Consider the following 24464-nt stretch of genomic DNA (forward strand, 5'->3'; position numbering starts at 1 on the left):
ATCAGTGCCCTGATGATCGGTGCCGATCCCCGCTCTGACAACTGCCGGTTCTCGGCAGTACTTTCCTCACGATCTGACAGCGTGAGGAAAGTGCAGCCGAGAACCGGCACTTGCATTTCCCTGTGATCAGCGTGTCATTGGACACCGCTGATCACGTGGTAAAAGGCCGGTGGGATCGGCCTTTCACCACATCACGTGATCAGCTGTGTCCGTAGGACACAGCGATCACGGAGATCGCCGGGTGCGCGCCCCCTAGGGCGCGCAGGAGAGCGCGTTCTGGGAGGACGTCATATGACGTCCACTCAGAACTGGCCGGCCGCGGTGAAGCCGTCATTCGGCTATGCGCGGTCGGCAAGAGGTTAATAGTAGTAGTAGTAGTGGCATTAAAAAAGTTATCCGACATAAAATAAATTGTGTAAGGACAAGAGATGCATATTGTCTACCTTAGGCAAAATGGATATTGTGTTGTCCAAGCCATTTGGCAATTTTCACAATAGATCAAGAGATCATTGGGCAGTATCTTGTCAGATAAGGAACTACAAAAGCTAACAAGTAATCCCCAACTCTCTCAGGTAGACAACAGGAGAAAGGTAGGGATTATTTACTGCGGCAAAGCCTAACTAAATGAAAAACGTTATAGAAAGTGATTAAGAATTGAAGTTTAACACTCCAGCTAGAGCTGGGGGTGTTTGACAGTCCAAGAAGCTCAGTGAAGAGCCCCTATGCCTAAAGAGAGTTAATATACCTGATCTTCCTTATATGAAAGGGATCAGGGTAAGAAGATAAAAAATATTCCTTTGTAATTTGATATGAAACTGAGAAAAAATTCCGTATATCTTGGAACTTTGAAGTATTGGGGTAGTTATGTGGAATCACCCAGAAAAGTTTGGGTATGAAAAAAAAGCAAAATCTTACTAAAAGAGATCTGACTATTTTGGGCTGTGACTAAGGATAAGCAGACAAGGCTGGGTTGAATTGAGATCTTGAGAGGTAGCACCTAACCCTGGCCCTTTATGTCCAAGAAGTCTAGTAGACAAGTCATTTTTTTTACATTCAACCAGGGGGTTTTCGATTCCATTGAGTGTGTGGATGGGGGAATCCTCCCTACTGAGCTATTGTATTCTGACACCAAGAAAACTTCCCCACTATCAAAATATACTGATCAGCGCTGCCAGCTATAGCTGGTGGAACTGCTCGTGCAAGAAAATTCTGACAGGGATCCAACAGATCGACAATACAACCTGCCTGCTCAAACGCTAGATCAGAGTATGGCTTTCCATCAGGGGCGGACTGACAACTCATGGGGCCCCTGGGCAATAGGAGATCATGGGGCCCCTGTGTCCTTGCCCAAACTCAAATAAGCCTATGAAAAAGGTACCAGGGGCATCTCATGGGGCCCCCTACTGACCCCGGGCCAGGCAAACGTTTTCAGAAGTAGAGATCAACAATTATAACCTCAGTATATCTCAGTACACGTATATCTTGCTAAAATGCTTTTTGAGTCTATGGGTGCAACATTTTATTTAAAAGCATGTCCATGCCAACAGTGTTTTGCAATATAATTGATAAAGGAAACAAAAAACTATTGTCATCTCACAAGGTAGACAAAAAGAAAACCTATTTTTCAAGCTTTCAAAGAAAAATGCCAGATCTGCTTTTCATAACATGGTGTATTACCATTCCATACTTTATCACCCCCCAAATGTGATAATGATTGTGTCAAACAGAGAACAATACAGCACAGTATGATACTGTATAGTAAATACCCTACAAGACAAAACCACAATAGCAAGCACACTGGTCAATTCACTGTACATTTACTTAGTTACCAGAATTGTGGTATGCTGTATGATATGCCAGACTGAAGCTTTGCAAATGAATTATACCTGTCATGTAAATATTTCTGGGCTTTCCACTGGGTTTCACTGTATTCTTTGATATTTAAATGAGAAAGACTGTTTCCTAATTTGTTATGCATATTTAATAGGACAGATTTACAGGGATGTGTGAATAGGTTTTCCAGTCTCTTGACAACATTGAAAATGTCAATGTCAAAAATAATAGGAAATAACACAACATACACTATCTTGCACAATAAAGTTCCAGGTGGAAGATAAGTTGAAGGTGGGAAATAAGTTTGAACTAAAAGAACCAAAAAAAAACCCCAAACCATGTAACTTTCAGTTAAATTATGTATTCAGAAGTACCCATACCAATACTCAAAATTTGACATTTGTCCTCCAGTCTATTGCTCCATGATAACTGCTTTTTCAGGTTAGTAAAGGCTTAAACTGACATTAAGCCACATATTAATAGTACATGTGAAAGATTTAGACATTTAATAGGAAATGTTAGAGATTACTGTTCCCTGTTATACTATATTCATTAAAATATATTCAATTTCAAGGCCACCTTTTTAAGTCTGTTGCCAATTGTAATGTAACTATATATTTCACATTTACCTACCCTGTAAAGAAATGTGTGATCTTATGTTACAAAATATGCTGATTTGCTTGGTCAGGCCACCCAAAACTGACTTTCCAGTACTGTGTGTAAAGAGGCAGAATAACCCACTGATGTGGGTGGCTGCAAAATGTATCTAAAAGAGAATAAAAGTTCTCTGACCATTATAAGAGTTTACCACTTTTCAGCTGGATGTCTATTTTACATTTTGAAGCATTCCGAGGAAACACCGAAGCTCCAATAGCTTAGAGAAGCCTTTCTCAAACTTTTTAACATGGAGGAACCCTTGAAATAACTTTTCGGCTTTAGGGAACCACTGCTATTTATAATTATTTTTACGAATCACAGCACATTAGTGTGATGGTCATTGTGAAGAATTCTCCTTACATTTGATGTCACTAGGAAGATTTTCCTCCTTACAGCTAGCTAAAAAGAGCATTGGCTTCAGTTGTTACTCATCTGAAAGCAGAATTTGTTTATTGCTCAAGGAACCCCGAGCAACCTCTGGAGGAGCCCTATTTGAGAAACCCTGGCTTAGATAGAACAGACTTCAGTACATGAATATCACCGCTGGCCAGAGGCTATTTTATCCTATCAGCTTCCACTCACATTCTAATATACAACTCTGTTTTGATACTTTTTAATTTCTTTACATAGCTACACTATATTGTAAAATGTATTGTGACACCCTTCAAATCATTGGAGTCAGGTGTTCCAATCAACTCCATGGCCACAGGTGTATAAAATCAAGCACCTAGGCATGCAGACTACTTCTACAAACCTTTGTGAAAGAATGGGTCGCTCTCAGGAGCTCAGGGAATTCAAGCATGGTATTGTGATAGGTTGCCACATGTGCAATAAGTCCATCCATGAAATTTCCTTGCTACTAAGTATTCAACTGTTAGTGGTATTATAACAGCAACTGGGAAAAACAGCAACTAAGCCACAAAGTGGTAGGCCACAAAATATTAGAGCGAGGTCAGCACATGCTGAAGCGCACAGTGCGCAGAAGTCGCCAACTGTCTGCAGAGTCAATAGCTAAAGACCTCCATGTGACGATCGCGGCGTCAGACCCCAGCCCTTCTCACCAAACTCGTGACCGAAGGACTAGCCAATCTAAAACCGTGCTGTCACGTGCGTAACAATGTTACGCCCAGCTGCATCCTGCACACAGATTTTCCAGCTAATGGACCACAGTCTGCGTACTTGCAGCCTGAGAACGATTGTAACTGGATCAGGTCATAGAATGCATGAATGTAAAAAACCTTCAGCCTTTACAACCGCTTTAATTTTTAATATCTCTCCTGTTCTGTCCGGTACCCTCAAATGGACAAGAAATTATAACAGATCTTTCCAGAAAGGTAGAAAGGGACACAGACAGCAATAAAACAAACAGAAGTTCCAACCACTCCCCACTCTCTAAAAAAAGTTTTACTGCTGTTTGTCCCCTCAACGCAGAGATTTCATCTTGAGCTTCTGCATATAGAAATAGAAAAAAAAATGACACACAATATTTAACCACTTGACCCCTGGAAGGTTTTACCCCCTTCCTGATCAGAGTATTTTTGCTATTCAGAACTGTGCTACTTTAACTGCCAATTATGCAGTGATGGAACACTGTACGCAAATTAAATTTCTATATTTTGTTTAACAATTTTTTTTTCAAATACAGCTTTCTTTGGGTGGTATGTTTTTTATTTTTTATTATATAAACGAAAAAAGACTGAACATTTTTTGGGGAAAAAAAAAACAATATTTTCTACTTTCTGTTATAAAACATATTGAATAAAAATTTTTTTAAAAATCCCATTTCTTCATAAATTTTGGTCAAAATGTATTCTGCTACATGTCTTTGGCAAAACAAAAATCCCAATAAGTGTATATTAACTGGTTTGTGCTAAAGATATAGTGTCTACAAAGTATAGTATATATACTGGAATTTTTGCAGACACTATATGGGTAATGGCGATGATCAGCGAACTACAGCGGGACTGTGATAGTGTGGCGGGCAATTTGGCACTGGCTGACGCTGGCTGTGACGTACACTAACTAATGCTGACATCAATTGTGATAATGATATAGTTGTCAGTGCTAATACAGTACATGGTCAATGTACTAATGACACTGGCTGGGACAGCGTTAACATCTAGGGGCAATCAAGGGGTTAATTGTATGCCTGACAAAGTGTAATGTGCATTATATGTGCTGCTTTTACTTTACTGTATGGCTGTTTTTTTATCTTGATAAGTATAACAATAAATTCAACACTAAGATAGTAAATTCAGCTAAGCTGATCACATATCAGAATAAAATAGCAAACTAGTAATGTTCCAATCAAACATCTCACAGATTTATAAAGAAAACATAACCAGAATATGCCACTGAACAGAAGAAAAGATCTTTTCAGAACAATATCTGACTGTTAAATCCCAGAAAACCTGATGAGTCACTTCACCAAGGACTTAGGTGAAGGAAAGCTAAAGTCTCCCAGTTTTAAGCCTAAGGCCATAACAAAACCTCTCCATGGTGAAGTCAAGGCTGCAAAATACAAATTACCCCCTAAAGTTACAAACAATGTCAAAGAGCAATAAGAAATAGTGTAGACGTTTATAAAAATTATTACAAACTGGTATGATGCTAAATACAAACAGCTGTACAGCATTCGATATAGGCTTACAAAGCTACAAAGAACTTTTATTAGCTTGCTTAGTTACATTAATTATAAACATCAGCTGTTCAGTTTATTACCTAAGGTCTCTCAAAACATGAATATTCTATCAGCTGACACTGAGGAACAGTAAGAAAATCAAAAGGTGGAATACTGCTTCCTTCATCTTGCCAACATTCACTGCATTTGTGTATGTACCAGATTCACAAACAATCTCTGCTACTGTACATGGGCAAGGACTTGTGGAAAAATAATGCAAACAGCCACAATCTGAACTGACTAGAAATCATTACAGAAAGTAGCCTGTCTGTGAATTGAGCAATAAAAACAGGTATACCCCAATAGTAATTTATGAAATAGGACACAAAAGAATGAAGATCCGCACATTCCTCCAGCATATAAAGCTGTATTGGATACATATGTCAGTCAGACAGCCAAGACAAATCAAGTGTGACCATATCAATGGTTGAGGAAACACGGTTTATACACATGTATCAATTTAAAATAAAGTTTCATAATACAAGTGTTACATCACGCTTTCAAGTGGGAAATATTCACAATATAGCAAGCAAATTCAAATGCCACACTTGTTACTTAAAATCTGTGGGAAAGTAAGCAACCTGCTGTCTACACATAGACTAATGTAGGCCATACATGGGTCGAATTCTGATTGTGCCACCTAGGATTTAGAAATATGACCAACCAAGCCTTTACTTGCACCTCATCTCAGAATTTTCGTGGCCAAGAATTTTCTTTTCTTTTCAGGTCACAGCTCATGCTCATTTCTTTTTCAATTACATTTCTCACACGATTCTCCATTCATTGATTAGAAATTTGCTTTTTTTTTTCCAAAATAATTTCCAACATGCCTGATCACTCAAATTTGATGGTCACTCGAAAATCAGCCGTTGCAGAATTCAACCAGTGTATGGCCGGCTTAACTCTTCCTGAACTTGCAGCATCTATGCCAGGGTTGTCAATTGGGGTTTGTACACTGTCACCACTGTAGAAGATTCAAATCTCCTATATGGGTGTTAGGGGCCAGTTCATACAACCTGCACTGTAAAGTGACTTGACCTACTTGCACAGGAAGTGTTGGTTCTGTCCTGCATTCTGGGTGGCAGTGCCTTACACATTAAAAGCACAAAGAACGGTTAACTCTTTTAACCTTACTAACAGCTTCAGGGGGCACTGGTGCGCAAAATCATGTATATACACGTGATTTGCACTCCTACGGTTTTCGCGGGCTGGGGGTGTGTGTGTGTGTGTGTGTGCACCCCCGCCGACCCTCGGGTGCCATGATTTGATCCCCAAGGGATCAATCATCCGATTTAGGCCAGTGATGGTCAGCCTAAGTCGGATGATTGATCCCTGTCCTATCAGGGATCTTCCTGTACCTGTGTTTACAGTTACACAGGTACAAGAAGTGATGACATCTTCTCTCTCTGGGCACATGCCATCCCAGAGAGAGAAAAATCAAGACACAGCGAGTAAACGCACCACACTTTTCACAGTTAAAACACTTTAGGACACATTTAACCCCTTGATCGCCCCCCCTCCACTGCCCTGTCACCAGTGTCACTAGTACAGTGTACAGATTTTTTTTACTGATCACTGTATTAGTGTCACCGGCGACTTCAGATAGCATTAGCCTCAGTTAGCGCCACTCCCAGATAGCGCCAGATTGCCCGTCAGTACACCAGTAATCACATTTCACCCCATGATTACCAGGAACATGCTCACATACACAATAAACCTCCATTGTTAGTATAGTGTATGAACGGATCAATATCTTTGATCAGATAAGCACTATACCAGCGTTCACATTAGTATAGTGTCCCCAAAAATGCAGCGGGATCAGCCCCAGGACCTGCCAGCACCTGTGTTTACCCCTATGCTTACCTCTCCGCCAGCAAGTGCAGTGTCAGTAGATCACTGTCACTTGATACATTACACACAAAACCGCAGTATTCGCTGAATCAGGCCTGATCTATGTTAACACATGCCTGTAAATTTTTTTTGTAGTGGTTCATGCAGTCCCTGACAGCCAGGTGCTCTTTTTCCCATGAGTCGCACTAAGTACCTATACATTTAGTGGCCAAAATGTCAAAGGAAAGGTACTCTAGTGAAGAGGTCTACAGGATTCTGAGCATGTCAGGTGACAGCAAAGGGGAAGACTCCCTGACACAATCAGCATCAGAATACGAACCTGTAGACAGTAGCGGTACCCTGACAGATAGCTCAGGTGATGGAGATCCCTCCTAAGATCAGGAGTACCTGACCCCATTTCCAGGTTGCTGAGATGTTACAATCGCATGAGTGCTAGTACTAGCTCTGCTCTACCTTTTGGTGAACTGCCGAGCACCAGCAGCCTAGTACATCCTGGTCTTTCACATACCAGCACTGCATTATCACTTGGTGACGTGGCGGGTCCCATATGTGCAGTACAAGCTGGTGCGGTGGCCAGCACAAGTAGTGTCCCGCAGCCACCAAGAATTCGCACACAGGCCCGTAGAATCCTTCTGGATGTGCTTGCAAATCCAAATTGACAGCCCACAAATTCTGCAGAACCCGTACTTCCCCCATTCACTGCCCAACCCGGAATTCAGGTGGAAACAGCAAATTTAAATACCGACTGATTTTTTGGAGCTGTTTTTCACTGAAGATCTGTATGCATTGATTGTGGATCAAAGCAATTTATATGCACAAGAGTTTTTTGCCGCCAACCCAAATCCAAACCTTGCCAGACCATTTGCATAGACACCCATTACGGTTTCCGAATTTAAAGTTTTTTTGTGCCTAACCCTCAACATGGGCATTACTAAAAAAAAAAGAATTGCAGTTTATTGGTCCACAGACCTGATTCATCATATGCCCGTGTTCTCTGCTGCCATGGCCAGGCATAGATAGGAGGGTATAATGCGTTTTATGCAATTCAACGATAACATACACTGTCGTTCTCAGGGTGACCCTGAATTTGACTGGCTCCACAAAATTCGGCTCCTTGTACATCACCTTGGTGTCATCCTTTTTCCATATGGGGTACCACTAATACGTGGACAATTTTTATTCAAGCGTGCCACTGTTTAGAGCTTTCTACAATCTTGGAATTGGCGCATGTTGCACCATGCGACCTAATCGCCGTGGGCTTCCCCCAATGTAAATAGCCATCTTAGAAAGGGGGAAAAAGCCTGCTTGAGAAATGAGGAATTGCCCGCAGTGAAATGGAAGGACAAATGGGATGCTTTCATCCTGTCTTCCATTCATGCAGACACGACCATCCAAATTGTCACAGCAGCTGGTGTTGTTGAGAAGCACCTCTGTGTCCATGATTATAACCTTAACATGGGAGGGGTGGACTTCAATGACCAGATGATGAAGCCGTACTTAGTTTCCCGAAAAGCCAGACGTTGGTACAAAAAAAGTGTCTGTTTATTTCAATTGGCTTTATAGAATGCTTTTCTGCTTTACAAAGCAACTGGACAAAATGGATCCTTCATAAAATTCCAGGAAGAGATCATCACGGCCCTTTTGTATTCAGAAGGTGCTGTGGCCCAAACACTCAACCCAGATGCAATTAGCTGGCTGCATGAGAGGCATTTTCCCGATGCCATTCATGGTACCGTAACCCAAAAGACAAAAAAAGATGTCGAGTCAGACATGGAATTAGGCATGACACCCGCTGTCCTGGCCAACCTGGTCTCTGCCTCAAGGACTGCTTCCATCGCTACCACACGCTAGTGGAGTATTAGTATAGGGTATAGCATGGCACAGTTCAGGGCACATATATATACATGGTCTCGAAAGATGTTAGGTAGTCAGGAAACTGGCTATTTGGAGAAACCCTAAAATCTGTTTTAAAAAGTTAAAATTTAAAAAAAAAGCATAAAAAATCTAAATTACAATTCCCCCAAAAAATAAAAATTTAAAAACCAAAAATAGTTATACTTTTTGTTATTGTTGTTATTGTTGTTGTTACTGTTCTACTGTTAAATTTTACGGTTTTATTGTTACTATTTTATTTTTAACCTTTGCGGTTTTCTTTGCAGGAATGCCATTCAGCTGCAGCACTGACCTGTTTATTCTGACAGCAACAGGAACTTGCTCTCAGAATATACATAGGTCAGTGTCGGCAGTGCTGTTGGATGAGATTTTTCATCCGCAGTTTAAAAAGAGCATATATGCCGAAGCATGGGGGCCTGGGGTGGCCAGTGGGTAGATGGCCCCTATGCTTCGGTGGATGCAGGGAGGTATATTCTAATGGTGGTCATATCACACACTTTTTCTGGCAGAGAAATTTTAATTAAAAAGTTGTTTTATTGAGTTACTGTTTTATTGTTAACCATTGCTGTTTTCTTTGCAGGAATGCCATTCAGCTGCAGCACTGGCTTATTTATTCTGACAGCAACAGGGTTCTTGCTCTCAGAATATACATATGTAGGTATGCCAAAGCATGGGGGCCCGGGGTGGCCAGTGGGTGGATGGCCCCTATGCTTCGGCATATATATTTTATAATATTTTTTGGCACATTTCATATGTGCCCACCATTAGAAGTGGGTGGATGTAGAGCGGTATATTCTAATGGTGGGCATATCACACACTTTTTCTGGCAGAGATTTCTGCTCTTTTTTTCATTCAGCCCACAGGCTGCATTAAAAAAAAAAAAAGAACGTAGTATATACACCCAACAAGGACCCGTGATGTACTGGTACATCACTGGACTTTGAGTGGTTATACCAGGATGATGCCTGAAGCTGCAGGCATCATCCTGGTATAGTTTTTTTCAGCCGGCAATCAGCTTTTATGTAAAAGCAATCAGTCTCTAATTAGCTGCAGGATTGCTTTTACAAGCAGCGGGAGAAGATGCCCCTCCTTCCCCTGCTGCCTTCACGCGCCCTTCTCAGGCAGTCCCGTGCCATCATGGGAACCTGAGAATGCAGCCGGTGTTTCTGCCAGCTGACCATAGAGCTGATTAGAGACCGGAATGGTGCCAATCATCTCTATAGTCTAAGAAATCGGTAGCTATGAGCATTTCGCCACTTCAGTTTTGTAGGACATAAACAGCGCGATTTGTAAATTGGAAATGTAAGGGCAGATGAGATATCTAGAGTCTGATAGACCCTAGATTTGTCAAAAATTATTATATGGCAATGCCCATTGAAGTTATAGGGGATATTTGCATTCCCTGTGATAGCATTATAAGTGATCAAAGAAAAATGAAAGAGACAATGTAAAAATAATAAAAAAAAATCTAAATAACTTAAAACCTGCGTGAGCGATCATTAACCCTGTGCCAGTATGTTAACAGCGGTTGCACCATGCAAGTGAGGCATTGCCGCGAACGTCAGATCAAGAGCAGTAATTGTAGCACTAGACCTCCTCTGTAAATCTAAAATGGTAGCTTGTAAAGGCTTTTAAAGCACTGCCTATGGATATTAAAAATGTATGCAGTTTGTCGCCATTGCACGGGGCATGCGCAGTTTTAAAGCATGTCATGTTTGGTATCTATTTATCCGGCATACCATCATCTTTTATATTTTAACAAATAATTGCCCTATATACAGTGGGGCAAAAAAGTATTTAGTCAGCCACCAATTGTGCAAGTTCTCCCACTTAAAAAGATGAGAGAGGCCTGTAATTGGCATCATAGGTAGACCTCAACTATGAGAGACAAAATGAGAAAAAAAATCCAGACAATCACATTGGCTGATTTGGAAAGAATTTGCAAATTATGGTGGAAAATAAGTATTTGGTCACCTACAACAAGCAAGATTTCTGGCTCTCACAGACCTGTACCTTCTTCTTTAAGAGGCTCCTCTGTCCTGCACTCATTACCTGTATCAATGGCACCTGTTTGAACTTGTTATCAGTATAAAAGACACCTGTCCACAACCTCAAACAGTCACACTCCAAACTCCACTATGGTGAAGAACAAAGAGCTGTCGAAGGACACCAGAAACAAAATTGTAGACCTGCACCAGGCTGGGAAGACTGAATCTGCAATAGGCAAGCAGCTTGGTGTGAACAAATCAACTGTGGGAGCAATAATTAGAAAATGGAAGACATACAAGACCACTGATAATCTCCCTCGATCTGGGGCTCCACGCAAGATCTCACCCTGTGGGATCAAAATGATCACAAGAACGGTGAGCAAAAATCCCAGGACCACACGGGGGGACCTATTGAATGACCTGCAGAGAGCTGGGACCAACGTAACAAAGGCTACCATCAGTAACATACTACGCCGCCAGGGACTCAGATCCTGCAGTGCCAGACGTGTTAAGCCAGTACATGTCTGGGCCTGTCTGAAGTTTGCTAGAGAGCATTTGGATGATCCAGAAGAGGATTGGGAGAATGTCATATGGTCAGATGAAACCAAAATAGAACTGTTTGGTAGAAACACAACTCGTTGTGTTTGGAGGAGAGAGAATGCTGAGTTGCATCCAAAGAACACCATACCTACTGTGAAGCATGGGGGTGGCAACATCATGCTTTGGGGCTGTTTCTCCGCAAAGGGACCAGGACGACTGATCCATGTACAGGACAGAATGAATGGGGCCATGTATCGTGAGATTTTGAGTGCAAACCTCCTTCCATCAGAAAGAGCATTGAGGATGAAACATGGCTGGGTCTTCCAACATGACAATGATCTCAAACGTACCGCCTGGGCAACGAAGGAGTGGCTTCGTAAGAAGCATTTCAAGGTCCTGGAGTGGCCTAGCCAGTCTCCAGATCTCAGCCCCATAGAAAACCTTTGGAGGGAGTTGAAAGTCCGTGTCGCCCAGCGACAGCCCCAAAACATCACTGCTCTAGAGGAGATCTGCATGGAGGAATTGGCCAACATACCAGCAACAGTGTGTGCCAACCTTATGAAGACTTACAGGAAACGTTTGACCTCTGTCATTGCCAACAAAGGATATATAACAAAGTATTGAGAAGAACTTTTGATATTGACCAAATACTTATTTTCCACCATAATTTGCAAATAAATTCTTTCCAAATCAACCAATGTGATTGTCTGGATTTTTTTTCTTATTTTGTCTCTCATAGTTGAGGTCTACCTATGATGCCAATTACAGGCCTCTCTCATCTTTTTAAGTGGGAGAACTTGCACAATTGGTGGCTGACTAAATACTTTTTTGCCCCACTGTATTGTGTTTTTTAGCATTAAAAGTAAAAATACTGATTTTTTTTTTTCATGTGAACAAAAAGTGTCAGAAAAGGCTTGGTCTTCAGGTGGTTAGAAGAGTGAGTGATGAGTGGCATAACCTTCTAATGCGGAGCCTAAAATGCCCCCACCCTCCAAAATGACCCCTTTTTGGAAAGTACACACCCCAAATTATTTGCTAAGAGGTATGTTGAGTCAATAGATTAATTTTTTTACCACAAGTTTTTGCAAAAATGACAAAAAAAGTAATACATTTTTTCTTACACAAAATTGCTCACACATACCATGGGTATTTATGGAATTACTACCCAAAATACATTCTGCTAATTCTCCCAAGTATGGGGATACCACATGTAAGAGACTTTCTGGCTGTCTAGCAAAGTACAGGACCCCAAAATCCAAGAAGCACCTTCAGGCTTTTAGAGGGCTTTATTTCCTCATTACACTTCCTGACTACCTATCACAGTTTTGGAGGCCCTAAAATGCCAGGGTAGTACCAACCCCCCCCCCAAATTACCCCTTTTTGAAAAGTAGAAACCCCAAGGAATTTGATAAGAAGCATGGTGAGTATATTGCAGATCTCGTTTGTTGCCACAGGTTTTTAGAAAATGAAGAAAGAAAACAAAAACATATTTTTCCTTTTTTTTATATTTCAAAACCTTGTGAGAATAAAAAAAAAGTAAAAAAAAAAACCTTGTGAGAAAAAATGAGATCTGCAAAAAATCTGCATCATTCTTTGGGGTGTCTACTTTCCAAAAGGGGTCATCTGGGGGGGGGTTGCTATCCTGGCATTTCAGGGCCTCAGAAACTGTGATCGGTAGTGAGAATGTGAAATGAGCACCTTCAGGCTTTCAATGTGGTCCTTGGATTTCAGGCTCCTGTATGTGGCTAGGCTCCCAAAAAGTCTCACACATGTGGTATCCCCATACTCGGTACAAGTAGCAGAACGTACTTTGGGGTGTAACTCCACATATATCCATGGCTTGTGTTAGAAATATGTAATTTAAATGACATCTATGTGAAAAAAATGTTTTTGGCATTTTCAAAAACTTGTGGGAAAAAATAAATCTTCCATGGACTCAATATGCCTCAGCAGATAGCTTAGGGTGTCTACTTTCCGAAAAGGGGTCATTTGGGGGGTGCTTGGATTGTCCTGGTATTTTAGCACCTCAAAAAATGTGATGGGCAGTCAGAAAGTAAAAGCTGTGTAAATTCTATTATCTATACCATAGTTTGTAGCAGAATACATTTTGGCCTAAATTTGTGATGAAATTTGAGTTTTTTGGATATATTTTATGACAGAAATGAGAAAATGTGTTTTTTTTTTTAAATTTTCAGTCTTTTTTTGTTTATAGCACCAAAAATAAAAAGCGCACAGGTGATCAAATACCACCGAAAGAAAGCTCTATTTGTGTGAAAAAAGGACATAAATTTAATTTATGTACAGTATTGCATGACTGTGCAATTGTCAGTTAAACTAATAGAGTGCTGTATAGCAAAAACTGGCGTAAATTGCAGTATGTATACCATAGTTTGTAGACACTATAACTTTCACACAAAGCAATCAATATACACTTATTGGGATTTCTTTTTTTTTACCAAAGACATGTAGCAGTAAAAAATATTGTGTTTTTTTTCAAAATGTTTGGTCTTTTTTTTTTTATAGCGTGAAAAATAAAAAGTGCACAGGTGATCAAATACCGCCGAAAGAAAGCTCTATTTGTGTGAAAAAAAGGACATAAATTTCATTTATGTACAGCATTGCATGACTGCACAAGTGTCAGTTCAACTAGTGTAGCGCTGTATAGCAAAAAATGGCATAAGTTGCAGTATGTATACCATAGTTTGTAGACGCTATAACTTTCACACAAAGCAATCAATATACACTTATTGGGATTTCTTTTTACTAAAAACATGTAGCAGAATACATTTTGGCCTAAATTTATGACTAACTTTGAGTTTCCTATATATTTTTTAAAACTGAAAGTAAAAAATTGTCTTTTTTTTTCAAAGTTTTTGGTCTTTTTTTGTTTACAGTGCAAAAAATAAAAAGCGCACATAAATTTTGTTTGGGTACAGCATTGCAATTACCAGTTGAAATAGTGCAGTGCCGAATAGCAAAAAAAGGCCTGGTTAGGAAGGAGGGTAAATCCTCAGGAGGGCAAGTGGTAAAAAAGCACAGTATGACATTTCATTCTTGTATATGAGCTGGAGTGCATAAAAACACAACCATAAAGGGAGCTGCAGGTGAACTGTGGTGTGGGAAGGAACAATGCCAATATGTTTACAATTTTCACACTGAAGCTCACCTGAAGCTGCTTGAAGTATAAACAGGACACACAGAAAACAAGTGTGAGCAAAACACTTGGTGTTCAACCGCCTGGTACTGTCTTTCAAAGTACCACTGCAACATAGTGATATTGGTCCGACGCTTTCCTTGGAGGTTTGGCTTTGACAGCACCAATGGGAAAAAGCAGCATGGATAAGTCGAAACTGCTCTGGCTTCTCAAGTAAGCAGCATGGGCATTCCCAAGCAACACCAATGTAAATATTATTATATAATATTCTTCACCATGCATTAGTGCAAGCATGAGCAAATTCGTTCTTAAATGTGTTCTTAAAACACATATTTCTCACTGGACACAAATGCAAATATGTGCACATAGTTTTTTTTTTTATAACAGCTAATAAGTAATGTGACATTTGTTTTCATGCGACACTCCTACGGGATGTACTTTATTACTTGTGTATTTGTCTAAAAAATTTTCTTCATTATGTGGTTTTGCTGTTCCCCCTCCTCTGCAATATTTGGTACATTTTTTGTGGAGGGGTACCTGGTTTTGACAGATACTCGCTCCCACTTCTGTTTGGATCACCTAGGCCATGGGTGTCGAAATGGCAGCCCTCCAGCTGTTGCCAAACTACAAGTCCCATGAGGCATTGCAAGATTTACAGTTACAAGCATGACTCCCAAAGGCAGAGGCATGATGGGACTTGTAGTTTCGCAACAGCTGGAGGGCCACTAGTTTGACACCCTTGACTTAGGCGATTTGAGGGGAAGTTCTCCTCTCTCTTTCCGCAGTCTTTGTGATATGTCACAGGTCCCAGAAGACTGCAGGATCATTCGGCTCATATGTTCACTAAGCTGCAAGCTGTCACCACCGGGTGCAAACATTTTAGATGGCGGGGGCTGAAGACCGGTGATAAAATGGCTCGGGTGAGCACAGCACTGTGTCGTGGGACAGGTGAGTGTATGTTTATTAAAAGTCAGCAACTACAGTTTTTGTAGCTGCTAAGTTTTAATTTTCAGAAATAGGACTAGAGCCCTTACCTACTGGTAATCAGCATCACATGAGCAGCCATCTGTATGCATGTATATATGGTGATCTGCTCGGTGATGCGGGAGGTTGTACGCACTATATACAGCATGAATCACGGAAAAAACGACTCTCTGTACCCCATTATGATTGTACTGTTTTTATGGACATAAACCAGGGGCATAGATAAGGGGGAATTCAGGGGGTTCAACAGAGCATCAGTCAATGTCACAGCAGCTAGGCTAGTGTAGCCTATCAGCTGTGGGAGCTGCATTGTCACGGGAAAACCACTCGTCTCCTCCACAATGCTTTCAGGCAGGGCCCAAAATGCTGGGTACCGGATCAAAAATACATTTGTTCCCAGCTTGCCTGCACTGTAAAGCAGCAGGTCAGTACTCGGGAGGTCCTGTATGATGTCGGAAAGGAGGCACTTATGATGAGCTTCTGCTACCCATTGGCAGAAGGCAGCAGGGGGCGGTGTTACTGCCTCCTCAGCCAATGGGTACACAGACTGCATTATCCTTCCCTCTGAATTCTTCCACGGGATTCCTGTCGGGTGCGTAGTGAAGCAACTCTGAAGTGGGGAGAAGTCTAAACAGAAGCTGCAGAACTGCTTGCACTGAGTGAAGGTCCTGAAGTGATTGAGGTGAGAGTTCTGCTATTGACTGCAAAGTATTAAATAATCCCTCTCTTCCTTCACAGAGTTCCCTCCACTCCCATCAACTTGCTCTCCTTCCCGGTCACTCTGCCTTTGCTCCTGATAAGTTACTTTCACTTTTTCCTGATACATGGGCACCTTTCACCCCCAGCTTCACTCCCCCTCCCTCCAATTACTACATGTCTCTACACCTTCCAGGTAAAATCCTGGCAAGACCACACAGTATATTAGACACTCCCACAACAATCCTCACCCCCTTCCCCTTTCCAGCTCTCTTTCTCCTGTTTCTTTCTGCTCCTCACCTCACATAAATGTGAACTAAACACATCCTGCAGCCTCCAGTCTCAGATCTGGGCATTCCACTCTAGGAGTCATACACTGACTCTGTCTGTTGACACCCTTTTCATCCCAGCTTACTTTTTATATCTCTTCCACCTGTTCTGTAGCCTGGTCTTTGCAGTCCTTTAAGATTCCTTTTTTTTTTTCTATTCATCCAGCGGGCTAGTATAGTACTAGAGACACAGGCTGCAGAGTTTGCTATACTGTTACTACTTTTGACGGTATAGTATACTATGCAGTACTGTCTGCAGCCATGAATGATACAGCCACAGCACCTGTGATCATCATTATCATGCTGGTGAGCACACTGTACAGCATGTGTCTTGTACTTAAAAAAAAAAAAAAAAAAACACATGACAGGGTGATAATCCTCCCTTGCTCCATCCAAACTTAAAAGAAAAGTTTGCCTATATTTACACTTGGGTACTGGTGCAGATGCCTGGAGTTTCTATTTTCTTAAGAACTGAGCCAGCACCCAGTGAATGTGAGTGGCAGATTTGTATGATCCAAACGGAAGCAGTGTTCATTCTTTTGTTATTAGGCTGGCTTCACACTCTCCAAAGCTCTGAAAAGTGATCTACAGTAGTTCACCTTTCAAAGTGCAGCTAAGCAGCTGCTGTCAGGTGTTCAAGGGGTGACCCTGTCACCCACTGAATGCCTGTTTTTAACGCCATGTGGCAGTGCATAATGGCGCTAATGCACCAAAACCACAAGCAAAGTGTTTACTTCACAGTTGTGGCATGACCCCACTGACTTGAATGGCCCAGTATGGAAGTCAACTCAATGTGCTGTGTAAACTTTTCCATGGCTTTGATGCAAAATTGCCACAGGTATGGCATGCGAGTAACCTCCTCTAGCTGTATTTTAGATTTAAGGTGGGTGACCAAGGGGCTGTAAAACTGGGGCTCAGCCAAAGTCTGTACTGGGCCCCATGATTTCTAATGGTGGCCCTGTTGATAAGACAGTGGAGAGGATAACTGATTCACTGCATCGGCAGCCTGATTTGGCCCCACCCAAAGGCAAGGAAAAAGTCCAGGTGGAGGCGTTTTGGGAAAGTAGAAGTTATTGATGGGACCCACAAGCAAGACCATGCAGAGAGAGCTAGCAGGGACTGGGGAGCAAGTAGCCTGCAGTACAGGAGATGTTGGGTGGAATGAGAGGACTACAGCAGAGAGTGCTGTCTAAAAACTCAGGAGACGCATGGGGAATGTGTGCCAGGGAAGAGAGGAGCTGTGCAGGGAAAACTACGTGGAAGCAACAGCAAAGCCTGGGGACACACAGAGGCAATGTAGCTCTCTCTGTACATAGTTAGGACACCTCAATTACCAACAGCCCAGTCATAAATATGAAGATGAGCTCCTCTGTAAACAGCCTTACAGACTGACCTCTTTAGAAACCACACATTGAAGCCTAAGTCCATGTTTACTATTTGTTTCACTAACAGATGTGCCTGCTGGGGGAGCTGTATATACTGCATATACACAATTTGTCACATTGTGGCAGGCATGCTAATTATTGTTCTTTGGGTACTCAAGGTTGAAAATGATCTACGGCCCTGATGTAAACATGAAATAAAGATGACTTTTAATGGATCTGAGGAGTGCAGCCATTCAGATTTGTGTTGGCTCAGTCTGATTCAGTGGGAGCTAGGCCGGCATCCTTTGGAAGCTAGACTGTTGAGTTCTATGGTGCGGGCCTACCTGGAGCAGCGGTTTGTGTAAAAAATAACATATTTCTAACTCTACATTAGTTCACGTGTGGCATTTATTGGAGCACATTTTAAATTACTGTGATTGATACACCTGCAGTAAATTATTGGAATTTTTAACTTTTTTCCCCTTCACTTATCAACCAATAGCAAACTGTAGTTCTTGTGATTATGCCATTCTCAGTTTCACTGACTAACGAGATTTCCCAGCTCATGGGACAACAATCTAAATGCCAGCAGACTAGGGAGTATCATCAATGGGGTCAGTTAACGCTTTGTAAACATGAACAATATTTGCCACCATGTGTTTTAACAGGGACATGCACCGTTCACATCCTCTTTAACAATTCTGACCACCTTAACAACCTGCCTACAGGGCCAATTCTGACATTTTTGTCATACATGTAAATAACATTTTTACATTTTTTTGCTAGAAAATTACTTAGAACCCCAAAAACATGATATATTGTTTTAAAGCAGAGGCCTATAGAATAAAATGGTGGGTGTTTTGCGGATTTTTAGGTTTTTCATTAAAAAAAAAAAAAATTTAAATCAAAAATGATACTTTAATGCATTTTAGTGAACATAATCACAATATAATACCAATTTTTTTGAGTAACGATATTACGCCGAGTAAAGAGATACCAAACATGTCAGGCTTTAAAATTGCACGTGCCCGTGGAATGGCGACAAGCTACAGTACACAGTACAGTAGCCTTTACCGGTTACTAGTTTAGACTTACACAGGATGTCAGGTGGTAGAATTATTGCTTTTGCTCTGATATTTTTTTAATCACTTTTTTTGATGACACAAGGGATAACAGGTCTTCTCCTCTGGCCTCTAAAGCAGTAGATCAAACCAAGATTGGTTTGATGTGCTGCTTTACAAGCTGGCTTGTAAAAGTGACAAAGTGCTTCTGAAAGTGACAAAGTGCTTATCACTACCATTTTCTGAAGTCACACAGTGGAAGGAACAACATTAGTTCCTAATTGTGCTCAGGGAAGCCGCTGTCACCACTCAGGAGAGCCCAGTAAAGGTGTGTGTGTGTGTGTGTGTAGGGGGAACCCTTTCTGCCAGCTGTAAAGTAACCCAGTGGCTTTATAGGCAACTAGGATTACTTTTACATTGAGGAGAATCTTCTCCTGTAAAAACGGTGCCAGGATCATGGCTGTAGCTTCAACCACGATCCTGTTATATCCACCTCAATACGTGGCCACATATATACATATGGCATTATTGAGGTGGTTGTGACACTCACTGCCACTCCAGATAGAAATGTAAGAGAAGTTACAATATGGCAGTGTTTTTCCAACAGGCAATAAGTTATTTGGAGCATTTAGAGAATCAGAATAAAAGAGAAGTATAGGGTTTGTGGTTTTCCCCAAAATATACATACCTAGGTGGATGCAGCATAGATCCAATGCTGCATCTGCCCCCCACCGGCTCCAAGTGTGAGAGTTCTCACAGCCACTATGAGCAGAAAGCAGTGACTGCCACCGCTGTCTGCTATGCCCCCTAAACACTCACTGGAGCACTGAGCAGTGGAGGGGGAGGGAGCAGCTGGCTCAGGCTCTCAACGGCTCGCTGAGAGGCTGAGCCAGGTGCCGCTCCAGACTCTGGGGTGGATCCTGACTTTGCAGTCCGGATCTTTCCCCAGCCTGGACCAGCAGAGTGACATCAGCCCACTGTTGGCTGAAAACAGGTCACAGGAGTGCAAAACGAACTACACTCCTGTGATCAACAAATGTACAGCCAAAAGAGCTTTTTCTTCTCCTTTAATGATTAATATTGTTTAATGAAAAATATATGATGCAAGGAAAATATTTACAGAAAAGATATTACAAAAGAGAGACAATAAGCAACTACAAAATAATTGTGATTAAGGATAAAAGGAACTTAAAGGATAAGTTTAAGTTAAGTGCTATGCAGGGCTCTTGCAGACTGTCAGTGTAAGCGGTCTGCTTGTACCTCATATGAGCAGGCAGTTACCCACTGACAGGGAGCATCAATGAACTACCTAGAACACTCAACAGTGCCCTTGTAGTTCATCAAGAAATACAAGCTGACAGCCACAAAGGCTGTCGGTACTTGTAGTTCTCTCATTCACAGAACACTGGAAATGAATGACGTGGCTGGCTGAGTGGAGCCTTGGACGGCAGCATCTTTTTAAAATTGTGACAACAATGGCAGAAAGAAGAGAGAAGATTCCTGGCCTCCTGTCACAGCAGGGACTCATGAGGGAGGGGGTGGGGATGTGGTGGCAGCTTACCCCCTAAATATGGAATAACATGTTATAAAAGGTGAACTTATACTTACCCTTTAACATAGTTTGCCTGGTCTTTGGCTCCTACGGAGACCAATTCAATGCAAGTTAAGCCATATTCTAACAGCTGTTGGCCTTTAGAGAAAACTCTTAGCATTTGGGCAAAGCTTTGATGAAAAATCTATCTCAGAGCTGCAGATGCAGCCAGCTTTGCAGTCCGGAAACCAATATATTATTGCATTGAACAAAACTGCAAACTTCAAAGAAAACAGCAAACATATTTCTTTTAAAGGATAAGTTCACCTTTGGGAACAAGTAACATGTTCCTGATCCCTCAGCTGGCACCTGATCCCCCTCCCTGTGACAACAGTACAGGAAGAAGTTCCCTATACTAGTGGTCACTTCTTCACAACAGCGCGGCCGCGCGGGGCACTGCTCACACTGCTGCATTCCTTCAGTGTTCTGTGAATGAATGGGCTACAAGTCCTCACAGCCTTAACAGCTGTCGGCTTTTAGTTCTCAATGAACTACTACGGTGCTGTGAGCGCTGTGGTAGTTCATTGAGTCTTCCTGTCAGACATATCCCACATGGGATGTACAAGCAAGCAGATAAGCTGACAGGCCTGCAGAAGACCTGCATGGCATCAGCAATCTGCTGATCGCTGGTGCAATGCTTTACAGGCTCCTACTACAAAAAATAATAAATCCACATTTTTTTTTTACCTTAAATGCATATTTTTTGTAGAAAGGTGAAATGATCCTTTAATATGGGCAACTTACCTGCTCCACAATATAGCATACTCATATGTAGTATCAAATGGATTATTTGCTTATACATTTGTGCAGACACTTGTTAAGACTGTAAATGTATCAGATCAAAATTGATGGAATAGGACAACATTTTGGGAGATGGCAATTTAAAAACTAAAACAGGAATGTAGATTCCTTTAACTGCCTTCTAAACTATTTACAGTGCATCCAGAAAGTATTCACAGGGCTTAACTTTTGCCTCATTGTATTATGTTATAGCCTTATTCCAAAATGGATTATTATTTTTTTTCCCTCAACATTCTACAATCAATACCCCATAATGACAATGTGAAAGAAGTTCGTTTTGAAATCTTTGCAATTTATTAAAAATAAAAAAATAAAAAAAAACACATGTACATAAGTATTTACAGCCTTTGCTCAATACTTTGTTGAAGCACCTTTAGCAGCAATTACAGCCTTGGGTCATTTTGAGTATGATGCTACAAGCTTGGCACACCTATTTTTGGGCAATTTCCCCCATTCTTCTTTGCAGTACCTCCCAAGCTCCATCAGGTTGGATGGAGAGCGTCAGTGCACAGCCATTTTCAGATCTCTCTCGAGATGTTCAATTGGGTTCAAGTCTGGGCTCTGGCTGGGCCACTCCAGGACATTCACAGAGTTGGCTCGTAGCCACTCCTTTGTTATGTGGGCTGTGTGCTTAGGGTCGTTGTCCTGTTGAAAGATAAACCGTTGTCCCAGTTTAAGGTCCAGAGCGCTCTGGAACAGGTTTTCATCAAGGATGTCTCTGTACACTGCTGCATTCATATTTCCTTCGATCCTGACTAGTCTCCCAGTTCCACCACCATGCTTCACTGTAGGAATGGTATTGGCCAGGTGGTGAGCAGTGCCTGGTTTCCTCCAGATATGACGCTTGGCATTCAGGCCAAAGAGTTCAATCTTTGTTTCATCAGACCAGAGAGTTTTGTTTCTCATGATCTGAGAGTCCCTCAGGTGACTTTTGGTGAACTCCAGGCAGGCTTCCATTTGCCTTTTACTGAGGAGTGGCTTCTGTCTGGCCACTCTACCATACAGGCATGATTGGTGGAGTGCTGCAGAGATGGTTGTTCTTCTGGAAGGTTGTCCTCTCTCCACAGAGAAATGCTGGAACTCTTTCAGAGTGACTATCGGGTGCTTGGTTACCACCTTAGCCAAGGCCCTTCTCTCTCGATTGCTCATTTTGGCTAGGCGGCCCATTCTAGGAAGATTCCTGGTGGCTCCAAACTTCCTCTATTTACAGATGATGGAGGCCACTGTACTCATTGGGGCCTTCAATACTGCAAAAATTTTTCTGCACCCTTCCCCAGATCTGTGCCTTGATACAATCCTGTCTCAGAGGTATACGGACAATTCCTTGGACTTCCTGGCTTGGTTTGTGCTCTGACATGCACTGTTAACTGTGGAAGCTTATATAGACAGGTTTAAGCCTTTCCTAATCATGTCCAATCAACTGAATTTCCCACAGGTGGACTCCAATCAACTTGTGGATACATCTCAAGGATAGTCAGTGGGGACAGGATGCTCCAGAGCTCAATTTTGAGTGTTATGGCAAAGTCTGTGAATACTTATATACATTTTCATTTTTTATTTTTAACAAATTGCAAAGATTTGAAAACAAACTTCTTTCATGTTGTCATTATGGGGTATTGTTTGTAGAATGTTGAGGAAAAAAATTAATTTAATCCATTTTGGAATAAGGCTGTAACATAACAAAAAGTGGCAAATGTTAAGCACTGTGAATACTGTCTGGATGCACTGTAAAACCAGCAATATGGCCCTGTTAAAACTCTTACAACCTAGCAATTTTACAAGTTTAATTAAAAGTGTGTACTTAAAGTGGAACTAAACCCTCTTATGCTTTACAACCAACGATGCTGCCATCCTAGTCTCTGTTTGATGCACCCTAATAATCTCTGGCTTAAGCTATTAACAATGACTAATTAGTCATTAACAGATTTTGCTGCTCATCATGGGTTAAATTACTGCTCTCTGTTCTAGACTTGACTGTGTGAAATTCATGATACTGTCTTCAGAAGAATTAGAGTGACACTATTCTCAGTGCAACTCTTCATTCTCCATTTGGGGCTTATTGGACTTCACTATCTTCATTGCTCTCACTACTTATCTCTCCCAAATATAACCAAGAAGGGGAATTGATGTATTCGTAATCGCCTTGCATAAAAATGCTAAAATACTGTATTTTCTGTAATGTTATTTAAAAAACCTAGAGCTCTAACAAAGCCTGTGGGGGTAAGCATGTTTCAATTCCACAGCACATGTATTTTAGGAGAAGCCAATTTCTTACCAGATTCCTACAAAGAATCTACTAGAGACCATAGGTCATATAAATGCTGTATAATTTGCTCTCTAGTGGATTCCCTAAAACACATATCAGACACAAGGCCCACAGACTGAAACTGCCCTCGCACCTCTCCTGCAGTTGTGGCACCCCCCTCATCTTGGCCCCCACATTGTCTAAGCAGTCGACAGAACTCCGCCACCAGATCCTGCACTTCTCTGTGCAGCTGCACCATCCCCATGTCTCCGCTTCCCCTGGTCTCAGCATTCAGCCGACTCCAGCCCTCCGTTGGTCCTCCTCCAGACCCTGCACTTTCTGCTTCTAAGCTCTGCCCCCAGCTTCTTCCCAGTAGCTTCACAAGGTAAAGGGAGTGCACTGTGACGTAAGGGAGGGTGGGGGACTCTTGACTTCTCAAGGTGGAGGGATTCTTGACATCTAAAATAGGGGAGGGTGGGCTGCTCTGGACATCTAGTCTTGCACATACAACCGGCCCTTTGAGGGCAACCATAATGCTGATGTGGCCCCCGATGAAATGGAGTTTGACACCCTTGCCTTAAAAGATATGGAGAATTAATTTCAACAGATTTGTGTGTTACAAGTATGCTGTAGACGGGAGGGGAAGCTCCATGCCAGGGTTCACAAAGATCAGTAGAGATTAAGCAGAGATTGAATCAAGTTACTTTTTATACTTAAGAGCTCTAGTGGCATGCTTGAGGTGCTACTAATAAAGGCCATTACAGTACAGTCTTTTACATGTGAATGTGAGTGTTATT

General features: G+C 41.7%; 1 protein-coding gene across 1 annotated transcript in view; it reads right to left on the reverse strand.

Moving 5' to 3' along the window:
- The window catches only part of KDM4C (lysine demethylase 4C), a 543890-nt gene that overhangs the window by 81711 nt on the left and 437715 nt on the right, over positions 1-24464 (reverse strand). The gene's annotated exons all lie outside the window — the stretch shown is intronic.

The sequence above is a fragment of the Staurois parvus genome, unplaced genomic scaffold, assembly GCF_062004578.1.
Source record: "Staurois parvus isolate SC_StPar_1 unplaced genomic scaffold, SC_StPar_1.0 ptg000198l, whole genome shotgun sequence".
In the NCBI taxonomy this organism is placed as follows: Eukaryota; Metazoa; Chordata; class Amphibia; order Anura; family Ranidae; genus Staurois; species Staurois parvus.